At 35.2% G+C, this 17390-nt stretch overlaps 1 protein-coding gene and 1 long non-coding RNA gene across 3 annotated transcripts in view; one reads left to right on the top strand and one right to left on the bottom strand.

Moving 5' to 3' along the window:
* The window catches only part of LOC131195559 (uncharacterized), a 114005-nt gene that overhangs the window by 56500 nt on the left and 40115 nt on the right, over nt 1-17390 (top strand). The gene's annotated exons all lie outside the window — the stretch shown is intronic.
* Nucleotides 13412-17390, bottom strand: part of SYT6 (synaptotagmin 6) — a 178283-nt gene continuing 174304 nt past the window's right edge. For both annotated transcript variants that reach the window (XR_009154479.1, XR_009154480.1), the window contains exons 9-10: nt 14776-14831; nt 13412-14645 (exon numbers count right to left, since the gene is read on the bottom strand). The gene's annotated coding sequence lies outside the window, so the exon portion shown is untranslated. The remainder of the gene's footprint in view (nt 14646-14775; nt 14832-17390) is intronic.

Consider the following 17390-nt stretch of genomic DNA (forward strand, 5'->3'; position numbering starts at 1 on the left):
CATGCCAAGTGCAAGGTAAGAGTTATTACTGATTTATTTGGCAAGGAAAAATATGGGAAACTCTATTTCTCAATGTAAGCTGCCTATATGCAGTGCAGCTTCTCAAAAAATATAAATTGTGATTTTTTTCTCCAAGGATTTTTTAAAAAAATGTATTTATTCATTAATTTTATATGCCGTCCATGTTGTAAAAAACTTTGGTCATCTTAAAAAATAATAAAAAGGTTAACAAGATAATGCAAAACTATTAACATTAAGAAGATTAATTATGAAACTAAAAACCAAGAGGACAGGCGGCATGGGATTAGGGATCTTCTCTGTATTGCTGATTGTGGGCATCATGGGTTATGGTTTGTAATGGCTGATTTTAATTTGTATAATACCCAGAGCCACTGTTGTGAGTTATGTGTCAATTTAAATTATTTAAATAAATATATTTTTTAAAAGGACTTTTCTTATACCAAAGCAAAAAAACCCAAAACTTATTTATTTAAAATTAGGGATTTTATTTAGAATTGCCCATCCCTAGAGTCAGTGAGTGTTAAGGAGATATTGTGAAATTAGATTTCCAAGTAGTGATTAGCCATCCAAAAAGCATTCACATCAAGTGGCTCTGATTATTAGCCTGAGCTAACGTGAGCTCTATTGGAGAGGCTTACTATAGTTATTTTTGCATTGACTTACAACTTATTACATGTTAGAGTGTTTTCAGGAACTGGAACATTCTGGGCATTTTGACATAATATCAGTTCTATTTTTCATGGCCTCCAAATTATTTAGACACACAGACACACACACACACCCTTGCTCTTACTTCTGCTGGGGTTGAAATGCTGTGATTGATCATTATGAGCCAAGTTCCAGTAATGTTGCTTTGGAGAAATCCAATGGGTTGATTGATTATGTACCATTAAGTCACTGTTGACTCTTAGCGACCACATAGATTTTCTCCATAACAATCTGTACATAACCTGGCCTTTCAGGTCTTCCATTGCTGCTTGTCCTCTTCTCCTTCTTTCCACCTTTCCTAGCATTTGAGCCTTCTCCAGAGAGCTAGGTCTTCGTATAATGTATCTGAAATAGGATAATTTGAGCCTGGTGATTTGTTTCTTGAGTGGAAACTTTGGGTTAATTTGTTCTATTACCCATTTCTCTCTGGGCTTTTGTTTGTTTGTTTGTTTGTTTGTGCTGTCCATGGTATTCTGAGGACCCTTGCCCTATTCTACTATTTTGGCAGTCACTTTCCATTGCTCTAGCTTGGCAATTCTGGCCTTAAATGTTGAAGAAAGTAAAGAGCCACAAAGTCTGAGAAAGATTCAGCATCCCAAAGTCAGATACCAGAAATTGGCGAGATAGAAAAGGGAGAGATTGCTTGGGAAAACAGTTTGAAATTTACAGTCTTTGTTTGCAAAGAGCCTAGCAACTGAAATTCCATCTAAACAGCCATCTTACTTGGATTGAGACCAGGAACTTTTGCGATAAAAGTCTACAGCTGAGTTCATTTGTATGATTTAATTTCTTTTCACAATGCAACCTAGCAGAGTGGTAGTTATCATTTTGTCCTCAAGCACTTCTAGTAAATAACTACTCTTTCCTGTATCGTGATAACACATATTGGTTCAACATGAAATCTGAGGACATTGGGAATCTGCCACAGAGGATCTTACTACTAAAGATAAATGTTTAGACTCCCGGGTGACAGATCTCACCCAGTCGAACCCAGAGGGGGAATTTTCTTTGCTTCACTTAATCAGATTTTAAAATAGGTTTCCCTACAGCAGTACATTGAAAAGGCACATGAGGATACACAGGAGAAAATATTGTTGAATCCCTCCCCCTTCTCTGCAGACATTTCCAAATGAAACTAAATGTCTCTCCATTATTCAGATTTACCTGGTTATGTTTGTAATTTTTTGAAGTCTTCCCAGCACACTAAAATGTCATGACCCTAAAGGCCAAAAAGATGCCTTGATATTTCACTTTTTAAAGATGATTTTTATTGAAATTTTAAAAAGAGATAAAATAAATGCAAACTAATATAAAGTTGAAAAAAGAAAAGGGAATCAAAGTGGAAAAAGGAAAATAGAAAAGAACCAAGATACAAAGAAGTGGCTTTTCTTCACAGCAGTTGTAGGTACAAATATACCTTAACCTCTCTCTAAAGTTATTATCATAATACTGTTCTTTCTATAATCTGTTTTCTTTGATAATTAAAACCATAAATCCCAAGTTATTTTTAAACATTTTATGCATAAAGTCTATAAGAATTTTCAATCACCAATAAATGCAAATATTTCCCCCTCTTTAATCAAAGAAGTCAGTTTGTCAATCTCAGCAAATTCTGTCATTTTCACCAAACATAATGCTATTGTCAAATTAGGTATCAACTGAATTTTTATAACAGAGATTCTCCCAACAATGACAATTTTAATTTTGCCCATCTTTAACAGTTCTTAATTTCATTCTATGTCTTAACATAATTATTTTGAAATAACATGCAGTTCATATTTGTCATATAAAATACCCAAGTATTTTCTCACCCTTAAAACAATACTTGGGAAGTTTGAAAGGGGGTGTGTGTGGCAAAATCAGGTTTGCAGATTGCTTACTTTCATTTTTTTTCTTTTGCTAGATCATTAATCCAAGATCCAATTAGGACTCTGTCTATGCCCAATATGTTAACCCATGTCAACTTTTAATTTTTAAATCAACTCTTTGCATTACCAAAGAAATCCATCATTTTTCCCCTTCTTCTAATTTCCCTACATAGTGGCAGAACTCTACCTCTGCCATGCAGATCCCTTCACAGTTACTAATGGTTAGCTTTATGGAGTCTTATGGCCTGTTGACATTCCCACATCTGTTGACATCCTCTGCATCTTATCTCATTACACAAGAAAGGTCTCCAAGTGCACCTCATTTACTGGATAAAGAAGCTCCCTTTAATACTCAGTTTTAGATCCCTAATTAAACTGAAGAGCCTTGGTTATAGCTTCCCTCATTGGAACTGAATCAATGGGGATTTCAAATGCTTAAGCTTAACTGCTGCTTAAATATTTGCTCCTTGGATAACAAGGATTTAGTGGAAAGAATGTGCAGTTAGATTTGCCTGAAAGTTTCAACATAAAATGGTTCAAAAGACATAGCTGAAAAGCAGGGTGTTTTTTTTTCCCCCTTGAAAGAAAGTATGTGCTCTCAATATCTACAAGAGAAACAAAGAGGGAAGAGATGCAGCATTTCCCAGTGACAACCAAAGCTGTAGCTGTTTGGTTATTATCTGTCAGATACCTATTAAAAATATACAGACACGGGGATACATATAAACAGTGCCAACCTGCATGCAGTATACGTAGCAACTGATTTATTGGATGAATTTTTGGAGAACATGAAGTAGCAAAACAGTTATAGCAATAAAGCTCTGAACTTTCCTATGGATGGATGGAACAATGGTTTGAAAGGGAGCAGTTGACATTTTGCTAGGCATCCATATTGTTCATATTAAAATAAATACTACATTCTATCAAGGACCTTAAAGAAAATAGTCATTATCTCTAAGGTTTATGTAAAGGCCTAGAGTGTATAAAGAAAAATGAAATTAGAACATATTATCTTGTATATCTTATTCAGCAGTATGAAAACCAAGGGATACTTTGAGTGTGGCTCATGGTGATGATCTTAGAGTGACTTTCCATCTTTTAGAGTTTAATACTCAAAAAAATTTGTATTTTTGTAAATTGTATTCTATTGGGGTCATTAGCATATTCTGTGCATTTTGCAATTGGCTTGAAGGGTGTCTTACAGGTACTGCCTGTCCTTGCTTATGTAAGATGAAAGCAACTCTGAAATTTCTAATTTTGCTTTTAGATTAAAAAGCATTGGGACAGACAGTATAATAGTGATGAGCATTCTAATAACAGTTGCATGGAATTTTCCCCTTCATTCAGGAACTCGAGGCAGGCTGTTGCTAATCATACCAGCAGCCCATCCAATTATAATCATGCTATCCTGACTATACTAATGTCTGCTGTTATCCCTTGCATTTATCCAGGGAGTCTTCTTCTATTCTGGGATGAATTTGGTAATTATGTTTCATTTATTTAATACTCAACAAGCATAGGCCACTTCATATAATTCTTAAAGCAAAAATCCTCCAGGAAACATGATGAGCTACAGAGTAGCTTATATGCCTGCATTTAATAGGGCAGTTAACATTTCACAGGGCTGTTAACATTTCACCAGTGGAAACCATGGGAGTAAAATCTTGATGCTAGGATAAGAAACTCTTACTTTGTGGTGTTGTTTAAAGGTTGGTAAAGGTAGCCTGTGCCATTTATGTGTGTGTGGGGGGGAGCTTTTTATGAGTAAATGGTACCCCAAGTTCAGCATCACCCTGGAATTGCTCTAAGCCAAATATCATTATCTTCTGACCTGCTCATATTTCTATCTGGTTTACAATCATCACTACGCAGTGAAACCATTGACATTGATTTGTCTGCCTACCAAAAATTGCATAAAATATATATTTTTCATTTTGACATTTTCATGCCTAGCACTGTCCTTTGAAAACTAATGGTAAGAAGAGACAAAAGCCCTTCTAGAATTGCTGGTTCATTAGTATAGGTGATTCATCCTTAGGACTGTCAAAATAAGGAATAATGAGCAAATGATGTGTGTGTCATAAGTGAGTGATAGGCAAACGTTATCTATGAAATCAGGGATGCATTGCAAAATATATTACAAAATAAGAGATGTCTATTGCATTTCTGTAAACCTAGTTTACAGATGATATTTATGAGCTACATAGACAGGCAGGCAGGCAGGCAGGCAGACAAACACATTTTCATTGGAAATAATAGGGGAAAAGGAATAGGGAATGGGAGACCTGTGGAGCAAACTATTTAAATCTCCATTCTTAACCATTCAAAACTGTCTAGTATTGTGATACCATAATTTGGCTGTTGTTTTGCTGAATTTCAGCAGTGCAGTCTGAGGATGGAATAGGGATACATGTCCACACCTGCAGTAAGGAAAGCCTGTTTTAGGTTTTGGTTAGATTACACTCATTCTTAATGGATAAGTTTCACAATGCTTTGAACTGTATGCCTCATGTAGCTCTTGATTTGTCACTTTCATGGGAAATCAGTCTTTCTTCCATTTCCCCTTTGGGAGACAAAGCAATCTCACCAAAGCTAAAGAGAATCAAATATATTTTTCCAAAGGAAGAGAGAGAATGTAAACATTTCTTTTTATCTTTAAGTACTATCAATCAACAGCTTTTAGTCAAGATATAGATAAAAAAGAGCTTCTCAAATAACAGAATCTTAAGAGGATCTTAAGGGGAAAAAATGTAAAGTGAAATATAAGGCTTTAGGCAGATTATGTTGATTTGTTCGTAATTGGAAGAAGTTCTGTTGTAAAACAAATTCCAAATGACATAAAGCACACAATCACTGAATTTGTATGGAAAAATAAATACCAGAGACAAAATAGCATGCAGAGTATCAGTTTACGCATACAGAGTAACAATAATTAAACAAGGTACAGTACTTGGCTACTTATTACCTATTTCTTAGGATGTGTGAATTTAAAGTTCTCTGGTTGGTTTCTTGGACTTTTCCAGCATCTTGTAGATTTTCTTTGATCAGTACTCAGAGGGATATTTTTTCTCTCTGGTAGCCAGCTTCTTCTTTTGCTATCAAATGGATCAAAATGTTTTTACCTAACAGAAAGGGTAGGCTTTAGAGACAGTATCTCTGCTGTTATCATCCCAAGCTGTGCCTTCCTTGGGTACAGCTACTAGAGAGAGTGGAGTGAGTTCCCTCACCAGGAAACAAGCTGACATTCTTGTATATAAGTCGCATCACAACACCTTTTAATCTTTCTCTATCCCTATAATGCTGGCCATGTGTCATTCAGGCCCTGAGTTACATAGTCCTGTCCTGCTGGTTTTTGTACCATCAAATACTCAATTTCTTTTCCCTAAATTGCCATGGTCATAATGTATAAAATATATAGCCTTTGCCCCAATCTTAGGGGAATTGAAATATGTTTTTTTGGTAATGACTTCAGTCTGGATTGTTGATGAATTTCTATATTGGGAGCATACTGACATCAAGAATAGAAGGAAAAATAGAATAGATATCTGTCAGCTCTCTGAGATAGAACAGATCTAAAAAGAGATTCAGCAGAGCAGAGCAGAATTTTTTATTGGCCAAGTGTGATTGGACACACAAGGAATTTGTCTTTGGTGCATATACTCTCAGTGTACGTAGAAAAAATACATTCATCAAGAATCATAAGATACAACACTTAGTGATAGTCATAGGGTACTAAAAAGCAACCAAATCATACTAGGAAATAAAATAAAATAATATAAATCGTAAAGATACAGGCAACAAGGAAAGACTACAACTATACTGAGAAAGATTTACAAAATCTTTCAAGTCTGCTTGTATTTTCCATTCCACCTCCTGAGACCTCAAAGAGTCAGGGGAAAGCTAGTTTGAATATCTTTCTAATATTCTCCTTCCTCTCAGGGCTCAACTCATGCTTCTGCAAATGTTGTCTTAACAGTTTCTGAATAGTTTCTCCATGGTCATCTCCATGGCTCCACACAATATGTCCTTGGCTATTCATTAATCACCATCCTCAAAATGCTCATCTGTCTGTCCATGCAAAATATACAAGGTAATGACAAGAAACAGGACAATGTATCATTTCGCCAGCAAATATTCAATTGCAATAGCAAAGATTGGGTTGCTACTATGCAAATATTCTGAGTCCCACCCTGTGGGAAACCTGAAGTGGGCACTGAGGCCACAGGAAGGATATACTATCAGCTTTTTTTCTTAGCTGTTTCCAGATTTTAAATAGATTCCACAGATTCTTAGAGAGTTTTTCAGTCACATTCCAACCATTTATTTACCTGCTTGCAGGAATTAGAAAACGTACATTATAAGGCAGAATTTCAGTCCACGTGGTGGGTCAATTTTTAATAATTAATATGTTGCAGTAGATTTTGGATTTTTGACCCAAGGACCACTATTTAAAAGATATGGCAGCAGAAGATGCCTAATTGCTTACAACATAGAGTTTCCATGTTTACAATATGGAGTTTCTAATGCCAAATATTTATCAAACAAAACTCATCTCATTTTTAATGTTGACTCTTCTGAGTTTAGGCTTAATTTAGAAACAGAGTAGCTGTAAATAAAATTAACTGGTTTATTTTCATAATATATTAATAATCACTGATAAATTATGAAAAGTGCATATGATGTAGAACAGAAAAAATAAATTGGGGGCTTGATTTTAACATGGGACAGATGTACATTTAAAAAAAAAATGTTTTGTAACCAGAATAACAGGGGATGAAGGGATATAATGGCATTAAGCATGGGAAAAATCAATTGTGTGTTTGTGATTTAGGATCTCAGAAAACAGAAGGGTAATATTATTAAATAAACTGGAAGTAATCATATTAGCTGCTCTTAATTGATTTAATGCAGATCTTATCTGTGTCCTGCCTGTCTTATTTTTCTGGTGCATGTCTGTTTCTTAGAGTATGAATATTCCAGCATGATATTCAAAGCCCAAGTGCCACCCTCAGATGCAAAATATTGCACGTTTGCTTTAAGGGAAGGGTAGTAATGAGTAGAGGTGTAACTTGAATTTGAGCTCTTCCGGCATGACCCACTTTTTAAATCTTTTTATGTTATTTCCAAAGTAGGAACATAAGGTCTCTGGAAAACCAGATGCTAGGATTCCCACCTTTAATCTTTGTACCAACCAACAAACAAAAAGTTATAAATTGTGCATTAAACACACATTAAGATGGTCTTAAATGTGATGGTAGAAATTGTCCATTTCTAATAATAGGAAAAGCCTTTTTTTTTTTTTGCTCCTATTGTTACATCTGGACTTTGAAGAAGCAGGATAGAAATAATATTGATGTTTTGAACTTCCATGTTGAGAAGATTTGCAATAATATGAATAGCCGAGAAAACAATTAAATGAACCATTCTACAAATCAATCCAAAGTTGTCACCCAAAGCATAAATGATCAGTCTCAAAGTATCATATCTCAAATGCCTATTTGGGGCACTAGAATCAGAAATCCTTGCAGGTTACTACAGTGGTAATTTGTCCACCTTAGACTTCAACTGAAGAGCTAACTTCAAGCTTCCACTGAACCACCAGAGCCCACTGAGTGATTTTGGGCTAGTCACTTTCTGCCAAGTCTGCCCCATATAGTTATACTATAGAGGGACCAAAAATTAATCCACTTTGAGCTCCCAGAGAAAAGGAAAGATAAAAGTACAATTAACAGCTAGCTTCAAATCTTCAAATCCCATCGCCTCTACATAGATGTTAAACAACAGGGAAGACAAGATATATTCTTGTGGGAAGCTATAGATAATTGCCAGGAGAACACATAGACATTTTCCAGTATAACATTCTCTTTGGTAATGTCTAGAAAAAGACATTCATTTTATTAAGAGAAGAATCTTCATTTCCTGAGGCAATATGTATTGAGACAGAAAAAAAGCTCTTTTCCTTAATTCAAGAACATTCATTTCTTAGCAGAACACGCAGACCTCGCCAGCATTCTCGTCAGTAGTACAACTTTATTAAATTTTATTTATCATCTCAATAAGCCCTCTTCCTCAAGATACTCATGCAGGAGAAAAAGGCTTTTATATGCAGGATCATAGGCCACATAAACCAGTTGGAACGATATAAGGCAATTTCGTGTAATCCTAAGTATCTGCTTTATCTTGTATTCTGAGATTGTTGCTTAGATTTTCTTTTTGTTTCAAATACATGAAACTGTTTTATTATTTCAGACGATTTGTCTATCTAGTTCAAGGGTGCATAAAATACTGTGTTCAGAATGAGAACCTTAAATTATTTGGAAGGAGGATAAGGACTGCTGTGGATAAAGCACAGAATTCAAAACAGGTGGAATTATATCATGCATATGGATGGGGCTAAGATTTCCTATTTTTCTTGCACCATGAGAATTTACCATTAAAAATGAACTGGGGAGTTTTATGCAACCTTGGAGCTGTAGGTTTAACTATTCTTACTGGTAGTATCTCTCTGGACTCTAAAGTAGAGTTATTTTTTGTCTTTCTGAAATTGCAGAGCTGTTTTCATGCAAAGCACGTGCTGCATATCTTAGCTACAGCTCCCCTCCAAGATATACAAACATAAATGGTTCTGTGGCAATGAGGCCAGAATTTACCACATGCTGACTGAAAATTATGGCTGCCATGAGCTGAAATAGTTGCCTGAAAGATAATCAGTGTCAGAAACCATATAATGAGCCAAGAACATGCATGGCTCACAATAAACAGGCTCAGCTCAAGACTGCCCTGCTGGTTGCTTAGTATCTGAGTGATGCTTTAGCCTATTAACCGCTATACATTAATTTTATAATAATAAGAAAGGCAGTGCACAGCTCTTTATTCTTTGTTGCCCGTGGCCAGTTGGTTATCTCTGATGCCTTTCAGGTCAGAGGAAAATAAATATATGAGATGATAGCTGGAAAGCTGGTGGTGAATACATCTAAAACAAATCTAAATGAATATAAGTGAAAATTCTTAATCTCATCTAGTGATAACCTTTCCAGTAATTCCAGCGCTCCATGGCATAGGACCGGGCTATTTACGGGACCGCTTGCTGCCACCGATAGCCTCCCATCGACCTATGCGCTCACACAGGGAAGGTCTCCTCAGGGTGCCGTCAGCCAAACAATGTCAGCTGGCGACCTCCAGGGGGAGAGCCTTCTCTGTGGGAGCACCCACCCGTAGTCGGGGCTACGGCTACTCCCCGACCTCCAGACCTTTCGCCATGAACTCAAGACCTTTTTGTTTCACCGCGCAGGGCTGGCCTAATACACTTTGGTTTTTAATTGGGGTTTTTTATCATTTTTCTATTATAATTTTTAAATGGGGTTAGCCAAATTGAATAAGATTTTTAAAATGTTTTTAAATCTATTTATCAAATTGTTCTTATTTTGGCTGTAAACCCCCCTGAGTCCTTCGGGAGAAGGGTGGTATAAAAATCAAATAAATAAATAAATAAATAAATAAATATTTCATCCTCCTCTGAACCCCAGAGAAAACAAAAAAAATTAAAATGTGTAAATATTTGCTTATCTAAGCTCTCACAGTGATAAACAGGAGCCCTTAGAAGCCCAAAGTGTGACATAGTTGAATAAAATTACTCCCAGCTCAAGTAATTTTGATTTCAGTTTACCTAAAATATGATCAGTAAATATGTCCCAAATGTCATTTTGACAGCTATAGTTGGATGAATTTCAGTTGTTCAAACTCAAACATATGGTTAAGATGCTTTGAAATATGCAACTTGTCATCTGGGTATTTAACCCTCACACTTTTGGGCTTATAAGGATAGACTTAAACATCTGAATGCATAAGACTCCATTTCTTCTTGAAGAAAAAGTATTTTTAGCAGTAGTAATTTTATTTGTTGTGAGCTTGTTACTAAGTGCAGCACAAACATAGGATAAAACAACACTTGACATTATTAATTATAATATCACATTGTAAATAAGAAAAAAATTCTTAAAAGAATTTCACAGAGGCACAAGTTCTAGCGTGAAATCTGATGTGTTTTTAAAGCAAAAGTGCTTAGTGCAGGGTACTTATCAAAAACAACTAGCTGCATCAGGGGTGAAATGCTCCCGGTTCAGACCAGATTGGCTGATCTGGTAGCGATGGCGGCGGGTAGTTGGGACAACTGATAGCAAAAATCCTTCCCCCCACCGCCCATGCCCACCCAGTCGCCTGCTTGCCTGCTTGCCTGCTTGCTGCTTCTTTCCGGCTCGCTCACTTTTTCCGCCCGAATGGTAGGAATAGGTTGTAAAAAAGGCTTTTAAAAGGTTAAAAAAAGGCTCTGACAATCACAACTGAGCCGCGCGATCGTCAGAGCCTTTTTTTTACTTTTAAAAGCATTTTTACAACCTATTCAGCCGATTTCCTTGACAAGTGCCATAAAAATGTTATAAAATCAAGTCTAACTCAATTTATGCAATAAGCTCATAGAATTTCAGCCCAATTTTGATCATAAGGACTACCCATATCTTCATCAAAAAAAAATGTGTTTTTTTGTCATTAGATAGCATAAACTACTCACTAAAGCAAATTTAGACTTCATAGTTAAAACTCATTTCAGTGAAAATATTACAGTACATATTACAGTAATTTTCAGAATTACAAATACTTCTTTTCATGGTGGTTGTCTTGAAGGATATATTGCAACCCAAACCAGATTTATTTGGATAGCTTATTCTGCAGCACACTTCCTGATATAAGTAAGCCACAGTATGCATAATAGAAGACATCCTTAGTTTGCCCCTACTCCGTTAAATTTCTTTACCCCAGTTTTGGGATAAAGTAGAGGGAGATAGTAAATGCCTGTTAGATCTTTGAGGCAAGTTAAGAAATAGTTACCACAAGGAATCCAAGAATGCTACTTAACTGACAGAAACTGGAAGCCAAATTTCCTTCTGTCCTCTATTCTACTAACAAAATCAAGGCAGGATTATTTTGGGTTTCTTTCTCATTCTTGCTTCAGCCTCTGCATTATGTAATTGCTCCTCCAATCCTTTGCAATTCCTTAGAATCACAGTACTTATTTCTGGATTTTTAAAAGTAGGTCATCAAGTAGTTTACCTTTTTAATTATATTTTTATTAAGTATTTTAAGGAAAAAATAAAACACACACACACATAGAGAAAAAAAAGGGGGAAAGGATGAAAAAAGCACAAAGTAAAACAGAGGGTTTACAAACATTAAATCAGTTAACATTTTCAGTATTTTACTGATTAATTTTAAGTAACTGAATATACTATATCATGTTAAAAACTATAATTTGTTCTTAATATCTTCATAACAGATGCATAACTGAGCAATTAAAGATTATGTTAAGATAAACCCATATTTCATTATGTTAAGATAAACCCATATTGTGATATCTGAATGTCACATCACATATGATAAAATCCCATATACAGTATATTGAGTTTTAATCCAAAACTGGTTTCCCAGTTGAATTTAATTCTGTGTCAGAGTTACTTTTGACATATTATCTTGGGTATCAAGGAATACTCCAAAAGCTTAATTAGCTGTTTTTCTTCAGAATGAACTGTGAGCACTTTCCAGTTGGAAGGATAGAGTGTCCTTGCAGCAATTATCATACAAAGGCTTACTCAATATACTTTGTGGGAAGGCAAGGTTTAGCAATAATATATTCAATCAAAAATAAGTTAGAAGGAAACTCAGCTTTCAAAATGGTTTCATTCAATATAAATTATTTTCCAACATTTAAAAACTTTACAATATTACTATCAAATATGGAAAAATAACACAATCTGAGCATTACATTTCAATCATGTTTAGAGAATGAACTACTGTAATCATTTTAGCAGTCATCATACCAGCAATAAGACATCTTATACCAGTTTTCTTTACACACAATATTGGGTGTGAATTTCATATTTTTCTGACTAAAATTCCCATTTTTGCATATTAGTCCTTGTATTTAAATTGTATTTAAATCCATTTAATTATACAACTTTTAACTTGATCAGAGTCACTAACAATTTATAGATTAAGTCCCTGGATATTCCTTGGCACTGTGTTTTGGAAGCCCTCTCCTAAGGCTAAGAGAGAATGATTGTCCCAAAGTTGCTTAGCTGGTTTTGTAATCAAGGGAAGACTAAAACTTACTGTTTCCTGTTTTCTAACCTGGTGTATCAAACTGTACAAAACTGGCTCTTCGTGTCTCTATTATTGTTTAATACCTTGTTTTCAATTTTTGTTAAAGTAATTTGGAATCGAACATTTAAATTCAGTAGAATATTCATGTTAATAGCTAAAATTCTTTCCAAGAAAGACAAGAACCTTAAAATTTGGTCTTAAAAAAAATCTGCCATTATATTTTCATAGACCTGTGAATAATTACTGTATTTACCCACAGATAATTCAAGAATTTAGGTGTCAAAACAACAACACCCCCCCACACATAAATTGGGTTTGAGTTATCTGAAAATGGACTTATCTTCAGTTATAAGCCAACCCTCAATTTTTTAACCAAAATAACCATGAAAATATGTTCCACCCGTAGAAAAACCAATTTGCAAAAATGCAAACATACAAACATTGATGGTCAGTTAATTTGTATGTGTGTTGCATTTTGCATGGCATATTGGTTAAAAATTTGACAGTTATCTGCAGATGGGCTTATATATAAATATATACAGTACTTATAAACAGACAAATATGTTTATATTTGTCATGTAAATTGCCATATTTTATCATGTTTTGCAAGGAAATTAAAATGGATTTTTGGTACAAATGATGTTTTTCTTCTTCAATTAAGCTATGTCTGCATTTGAGTTTTATTTATCTCATATCATGGAGTCAAACCATGCTGATATATATATTCCATCATCAATTCTTTTTTTAAAAAAGATATAGGTAAACATCATCAATTCTAAAGTGTCCTTTAGTTTAGTAAGTGTAAGTATCCCATCAACAGCATATAATTTTAGTTTATGTTACTGAGCAGCATTTAATTCCTGAAAATTCATTTCTTGGTATATCTTCTTTGCAATACGACTATGAATAATGAACAAGGCAGGATACAGCTTTTGTTCCTTTCATTGGGGTAGTTTTTTGTGATTAAGAAATCATCAACATATTAACACCTTCTTATTCTTTATAAATACTCTGTATTCATATAAAAAATTATCTTCTTCAGAGATTTAAGTATGGAAGACCATTCGAAATAATCAAAAGCTTTCTCTGCATTAACAAAGGTCCATTTCTCCTGTTCTAATTTATATTATCACAACGTTCACAATGTATATGATATTGTCTCTCATGTATCTCTTTGGAACAAATCAAATCTTTTCAGGACGTATTAATTCAGCAAGAAAATCACATGTTCTCTTTGCAAGTTTGTTGTAAAAAGTTTGTGATGTACATTCAATAAGAAAATAAGCTCTATCACTTTGATAAATTGGATCATTTTCTTCCTTGTAAATCACAGAAATAAAAGCTTCTTTCCATCATGTGAAGCCCCTGACTGTTGTTGAATTTCATTCATTACCAGGGGTAGCGATTTAATTAAAATTATTGAGAGATCTTGTAATATACTGCAGAAATGCCACCAGGTCCTAAAACTTTGTTCATTTTTAAATTAAAAGTAATTTACTTTTTGAAGACACCATTTCTTTATAAATAATAACAATAACAGAAATATGACATTGAAAGTATTGTTTTACAGAGCTTTGGAGTCTTTTTCTCTCTGTTTTTAAAAGATGTTCATCTCATGAGTTCATTTTGTTGCTTGTTTAATTTATGTCTTGAGGATTTGGGGGGTGGGCTTTTAGCATATTGTGAAAGTAAAACTTGCTGTAACTCCTTGTGACTTGATGATTGTGTCCACATAGTTCCCTTGGCAACAATCTGAAAATAGTTTAATGTTGTTTCATTCAGATATGTGCAGCCCTGATATCCTGTGGCAGTCTCCCAACCAAATGCTAATAAGGACCAAGCTCACGTAGTTTCTGAGCAAAGATCAAATCAGCCAATTCCTGTCACACTGAGAACCTATGAAACAAAAGGCAGGGCATGGATATTTTCATAAGTAGCTATTAAAATCTAAAAAGAAAAGAGAAAACATGAATGTCTGGATTTCACATGCAATTTCTAAAAAAGATAAAAGGTCCTTGGTACTGACCTCCATAAGGAACTGAAAGATGTTCTTTTAGTTGTCTCCTGAGACAAAGTTCATTTCTGTGAAAGAATTGAAAACTCAAGCTTTATACAGTAAATGTGACTTTTGCATTTCACAAAGGAAATTGCTAAAACAGAACAGCAATTGTACAGAAAACAAGGTGAAACTTTGAGAAAGAAAACTACGGAGGTGTATCATTAATTATTGTAGCTAACAAAACGTAAATATGTTGCTTTTGAGTGGGTTGAAGCTGCTGCCGAATTCGAGATTGAACGTACTGAGTTTCTGCACTTTTAAATCTATTGGCCAACAAGGATAAAGTCAGCCAGCTAAGGGACCCTGGTTGTTGTTTTTTCCTTTAGTTACTTTGGCATTGATTTTTTTTTAAAAAAAATCCATTTCATTTTATTTACATAGCATGTCTCCTAATGTCAGGAGTGACACTATTTCAAATTTCTAATTCTGTGCCTCACAATCCTATTTTTCATTTCTCTCTCCAATAGTGATTTTCAGTCATGTCAGGACCTGGATGTCTGAGATTCCTCACAGGCATTTAGCTATGCACTTTGGGATGAACACCTTAGAATGGTGTGGGACTCTGAACACATTTCTAGAAAAATGCAGACTACAAGAATCATTTGGGCTTCAGCTTGAGATGAAGACAACACAGACTCATCTCCAACAGCCTGCACCGGCTGTTCAACAATGAAGGGACATTGGGAAGAAAACATTCTAAAGAAAACACAGCTCCACAATACAGTCCTTTCAGCAGTTCCAAGAAGGTCCCACCCCTATTCAGATGGCCCTGAGCACATAGCTAAACCTCCAAGTGGCCTCAAAATCTCTCTAAAAGGATGCAAATGACCAGCTGTCTACAAGGAATATATCCTTCCATCCCCCACCATCCACCAGTCAGAGCTGAAGAAGCTTCTTGGATGAAAAGTGAAACATCTTGAAAGAAAAACAAGAAAGTCCAATTGCCTCTTGAAAAAGCACCTTTGCGTTATTCTCATTGTGTTCTTTTGTCCTCATTTATTTTGTTGTTCTATTATTTTATTTCTATTTTGTTTGCATTACTTTTATTTTTCTTTCTTTTTATTATTGTAAGCTGCTTAGAGTAGCCCCACAGTGAGATAGGTGGCAAATAAATTTAACAAACAAAGAAATACATACAAATGATGGGTCTTCCTGAATTTAAGCATAAATTGTTAAAAAAAATTAAAAAACCAAAGGAAAAACAATACACTAATCAAAGTGCCATCAAAGAAGAAAGCACATACCAACTAAGATTGATATGGCAAGCTATATAAACAGCCCAGTGGTTTGTTTCAAATTCAATACTATTGGTTCTGTGGGTGTGGCTTGGTGGGTGTGGCATGGCTTGGTGGGCATGGCTTGGTGGGCATGGCAGGGGAAGGATAGTGTAAAATCTCCATTCCACCCCACTCCGGGGGAAGGATACTGCAAAATACCCATTTCCTCCCAATCAGTTGGGATTTGGGAGGCAGAGTATAGACGGGGGTGGGGCCAGTCAGATTTTTTACTACCGGTTCTCCGAACTACTCAAAATCTCCACTACCGGTTCTCTAGAACTGGTCAGAACCTGCTGAAACCCACCTCTGAAACAGCCAGAGTATTGCACTATACACCAGTGATGTTACTTAGCCTGGTAATAAAACATCAGTCAAATTTAGGGAATCCCCAGAAACCCAATACCAGACCAACAATCAAGCAGTAAACAATACCCCAATCAAGGAACTACCAACTCAAACACACATTCTATTGGAGAAGGAGTGAGAGAACCTGAGGGTGGAGTTAAAAGAGGGATCAATCTAGGACCCCTACATAACTACAAGTAAACTAAGCCCATCCGCTCCCTGAATCAATCTAGATTAATGTTAGGCATGAAAGAGCAAGTCCACATGTGAAGGTCCAATTAAACCGATGTATTAATAAATACCCTGTGCACATGAATCTTCCAAATTAGCATCTGCTTGAAGATAAATAAGAACAGAATTGAAGCGGGGTTGGACTTAGTCTGCATATGGCTAAATAAGTCTTCTAATGTTGATCCCTTTCCTAACTCCATCCCCAGGTTCCGCCATTCCTTCAAAAATGCAATCAAACAGTAAACATCATCCCAATCAAGGAACTCTTAAGAACAATCTTACAACTTGACAGGGTAAGACACTTGTCTATAAATAGAAAACAAATGCCAATGGTAGGAATATAAAGAAGAAAATTGTAGCCACAACTTATGCCCTAGGAAATCAAAATGAGGCAGGAGAATGACTTATCAATCTCTGCCAATCCAATTATTTCTTCACTGGTAACACCCTTCCAACAAACAAACAAACAAAATGATCCCTATGTACTAAGGCATTATCAGGTAGAGTACACAGAAATAAAATTGAGTATATTATTAGGATGAAGCGGTGGAAGAGCTCAGATACAGAAGGAAAGATATAACTGGAGATTGTCCGTGGAACAGATAAAAAAATTGCTTATGTGCAAGTGTCCAATCAAGTTAAAACAGAAGAACAAAACCAGTCAGCTTCTTTTTTAAATCATATTTTTATTAAACATTTTAATTACAATAATAAAAGATAACACAAACT

Source organism: Ahaetulla prasina, chromosome 3 (genome assembly GCF_028640845.1).
Source record: "Ahaetulla prasina isolate Xishuangbanna chromosome 3, ASM2864084v1, whole genome shotgun sequence".
Taxonomy (NCBI): domain Eukaryota; kingdom Metazoa; phylum Chordata; class Lepidosauria; order Squamata; family Colubridae; genus Ahaetulla; species Ahaetulla prasina.